This window comes from Sus scrofa, chromosome X, assembly GCF_000003025.6.
Source record: "Sus scrofa isolate TJ Tabasco breed Duroc chromosome X, Sscrofa11.1, whole genome shotgun sequence".
NCBI classification, from domain to species: Eukaryota; Metazoa; Chordata; class Mammalia; order Artiodactyla; family Suidae; genus Sus; species Sus scrofa.
Window position 1 is genome coordinate 55,658,310 of NC_010461.5, and position 4,130 is coordinate 55,662,439.

Consider the following 4,130-nt stretch of genomic DNA (forward strand, 5'->3'; position numbering starts at 1 on the left):
CTTCTCTTCATGGTTTTGTTCTGTGGTGTCAAGAGCTGCAGGAGGAAAAAGTCTATGGCTTGGGGAGGAGGTGGGGCCAGAGGATGCTGACCCTGGGACCTGCCCCTAGTTGGCTCAAGCCTGGTGGGGGGTGGGGGGCGGGACTCTGTGGTAGGCCAGCCTAGAGGAGGAGGAAGCCCCAACTCAGAACCCCCTACAAGGATCAAGCAGACAAGTGTTTGTGAAGGAAGTGGGCTAGGCAGGCTGAAGTACAGGCACCAGGGCCATAAGTGGTGACTAGTGCGGGGCACACACGGGTGTCTACAGGGGCATCTCAAACCCAGGGTCGACGTGTGGGAATGTGGACCCAACTTAGCCAGGCTTTCTCTCTCTTCAAGGGCCATCAGAAGGTGGGATTTTTACTTGAAGCCTCTAATGTGTCAGTGCCATCTCAAATCTTAAAAAACAAAAAGACCTCTGTGGCCTAAACAGGTCTGCAGTTAGGCCTGGGGATTCGCAGTTTTCCACCTCTGTTGCAGCCTTTACTTCTAGTCTCCCCTCGTCCTCTCACCTCACTGCCTCCCCAGGCCAATCTTCCCACCCGAGGCGTGAAGGCGCTCAGGGAGAGCTGGGAGGCGGCAGACAGAGCTCTCCACTGCTGCCACCTTCTCACATACACTGGGGAGGGAAGAATGTGGGTTTGGAGGGAATCTGGTATCCTCTCTGAGCTGCTGAATTCCTCCGCAGAGAAAACCCAAGTCCCCCAACTCCCCCAGAAAGCAGCGGGAGTGTAGAGGGCTCTGGAGCCAAAGTGTATGAGCTCCAAGTCCAGCACCACCATCTTCTACTTGTGTGACTCAGCGCAAGTTCCTTGACTTCTTTGAGCCTGAGTGTCCTCATCCAGCAAAAGGGTTATTGTGAGAGTTAGATGATGGACAGCAAGCCCTCTGCGCACCAGCTGGCATGAAAGCGCCACTCAAATATTGATCGTTATTATTGCCATCGGTCACCCGGTCTTCTCTTTCCTTCACCTCTACCTAAAATAGTCACCATGTTCTGTCAATTCTCCCTGTCAAATATGTGTTAAGTCCTTTCCCTCCTTCCCACCCCTCCCACTCAGCCACTTCCGCCCTGAGCAGCTCTTGCCTGAGCTACTATGATACCTGCCAACTAATCTCTTGTTCAATACTACGATTCCGATCCGTCTTCCCCAGCACAGCGCACTTCGGCACTTAGGAGGCACTCCATAAATATTCTGTGAAAGAACTGCTGTGGTTAAGCACGTATCTGATCTTCCCGAAGGGAACATATTACACCCATGATCAAAAACATCAGATGGCTCCACGGTGCCTGCCTGTAGAATCGAATGTAAACTTCTTAGCGTGACTCTCAAGGCTCTTTGGATTCTGATCTCATCCTACCAGTCTGATGCTATCGAGCACTCGTGTCCCGGCCAACTCTCACTGAATGAGCTCTGCCCTCTCTCACCTCCTACCCTTTGCTTACATGCTTTCTTCTTCCCCGGGATGACCTGTCTTCATCTCTGCCCATCGCTGCCTTAGCTAGCTTGCAAAGTCCAGCTCAAATGCCATCTCTGCTATAAAGACTTCCGCATTCCCCCTCTCCCAAGCTGAAAACACTTTGTACTTTTCTGTACTTCGGGAACACTTTGTACCTCATTCATGGTACTTATCACATCCTGCCTATATTGGACTTATTCATTCACTCAAAACATACCTATTGAGCAATAACTCTAAGTCTAGCACCATGCCAAGTGCTGGCAATACAGCAGTAAAAGATAGACATATTATTGGAGTTCTCTTATCGCGCAGTGGGTTAAGGATCTGGCATTGTCATTGCAGCAACCTGGGTTACTGCCGTGGCATGGGTTTGATCCCTGGCTCAGGAACTTCCACATGCCACGAGTTCCACCAAAAAACCAAAGAACAACAACAAAAATAAACCCATGATATCATGGGTTTGGAAACCATAATATGCTTACTATAACATTCAAGTTTTTCTGTCACCACATGTTCATGAGGGAGTCAGGCTGTCTTGGCCTTGAGCATAGGAAAGAGAGGCAAGGGAGGCTATACACCCACAGTGCTAACTAAGCGAGTGAAAGGCACAAATGGCTTTGTCACCCTAGGAAGTGACCCTACCAGCCACACCAGTGAAAGGGCAGAGGAAGTTGCCCTTTGACTCCTGGATCTTGCCTTGCAGCTACTCCTCTGAGTGACCCCTTTTCCCTGGACCCAGGCCCTGGTGTTCTCCCTTCAGGGCAGTCCGACTGCAGCCAGCCTGTTTCTGCCAGCTTCAGCATGTGCAGGAGGGGTGGCGCCAGTGTCTCACACCCTTAGCCCATGCCACCAAATCACCTGGAGAGTTTTTGCTCTGGTCCCACCAGCAGAGATTCAGATTAAATTAGTCTAGGTTGGGGTCCCAGATCAGTATTGTTTAACAAACTCCACAGGAGGTTCTAATGTGCAGCCAGGCTTGCCAATCGCAGGATGAAGAGATGGCTGGGGCTACATGAAGTCCTTGTTATTCTCCAATATGTAATACTAGAGAAGGCCACTTACAATGAGTCCATTTGTAGTGGGGACCAACGTTTCACAGGAGAGTGGGGGAAAAGAGGGAAAGGGTTTAACTGGGGCTTCAACTTGGAAAATAAATTTGAAAATGTGGAAAATATTTTTGTTTAAATTGAAAAGGTGTAAATAATTGCAAATATGCACTAATTCTTAGCATGAACAAAGAATGAGTCAAGCATGGGGGGATAATGATTTTCCTGACTCAAGTGCATGACAACACAATATTGACTTTTGCCACATGATCATACACAGAGTTTTGTTTTGTTTTTCCAAAATTAGAGAGCTTCTTCAATTATCCCAAGGACCTCCTGTAATCCTTTGAGAGTCAAGAGTCAAGTCGAATCATTCTCTTTGAAGCCTTGATCCTGTCATTACCCAGGTCAATTTTCTCTTTTGCCAGTGGTAACTGGTCTATCTCTGCCAAATCCCATTTATCAAGGACTTTACATCACATTAGAGATAGTCTTCTACATCACTTTCATTAACTTCATGAAACCCTGAATCCTTTTCAAGACCTGCAGTTTCACTCTGAAATTTATTTGTATTGCATAATACTAGCAATTAACAAAAGGCTGGAAAAGACCTTAGCATAATGAGTATGGATCAACAGCATTAGGGTGTGAAATGGAGGGGGAGGGACTTATATGTAGAACTCAAAATAGTGAATATTTTGTGCTATGACAACTTTGCCTTTCATAAAGTCTCTTTTCCTTTTTGGGTTTTTAATCTGCTTACCTCTAAAATGAAAGGATAGGGAGTTCCCTTGCGGCACAGAAGATTAAGGACCAGTGTTGTCACTGCAGCGGCTTGAGTCGCTGCTGTGGCATGGGTTTGATCCCCGGCCTGGAAACTTCCACAAGCATCAGGGGTGGCCAAACCAATAAAATAAAATAAAATTTAAATTAAATAAAGGGATAGGGTTAGATGTTGTTATAAAGATTAAAGAAACAAAACAAAGTATATATACGTGGTAGCATTGAGCACAATTCCTGGCAGAGAGGAGGAACTCATAATTCTTGCTTTTCCTTCCTTTTAAAAACATTCTTAGATTCTTTTAGAAGATGCTGAGAGAAAAAGAAGATGAAAAGGAGAAACATGTCAGAATAACTAGAAAGGAGACCCAGAACTCCTGCCCCAGGCCAAAGTTTCTATCTTATTCTCATTCCCTCCTGTCACATTCTCTGCAGAGGGTCACAGAGATCTAGTCACCATACACTGAACACCTCTTAGACTAGCTGTTTAAGGCAATAGTGTGGGACTCCAAAGATCATCTAGGCAGGGAATCTTCCCTCAACAAGCTCCTGGGTTTGTGGGGAAGAAAACACATGAAGAGAAATCGCTCAAAAATACCACTAGAAAAAAAGAATAGTATGTTTATTGGTACTCCTTGGTGGCTCAGCGGGTCAATGATATGGCATTGTCATGGCTGTGGCTCAGGTCACTGCTGTGGTGTGGGTTCAATCCCTAGCCTTGGAACTTCCACATGCCACAGGTGTGGTCCAAAAATTTTTAAAATAAGGTACTGAACAATAAAAGGACTACAGAAAAAAAAAAAAA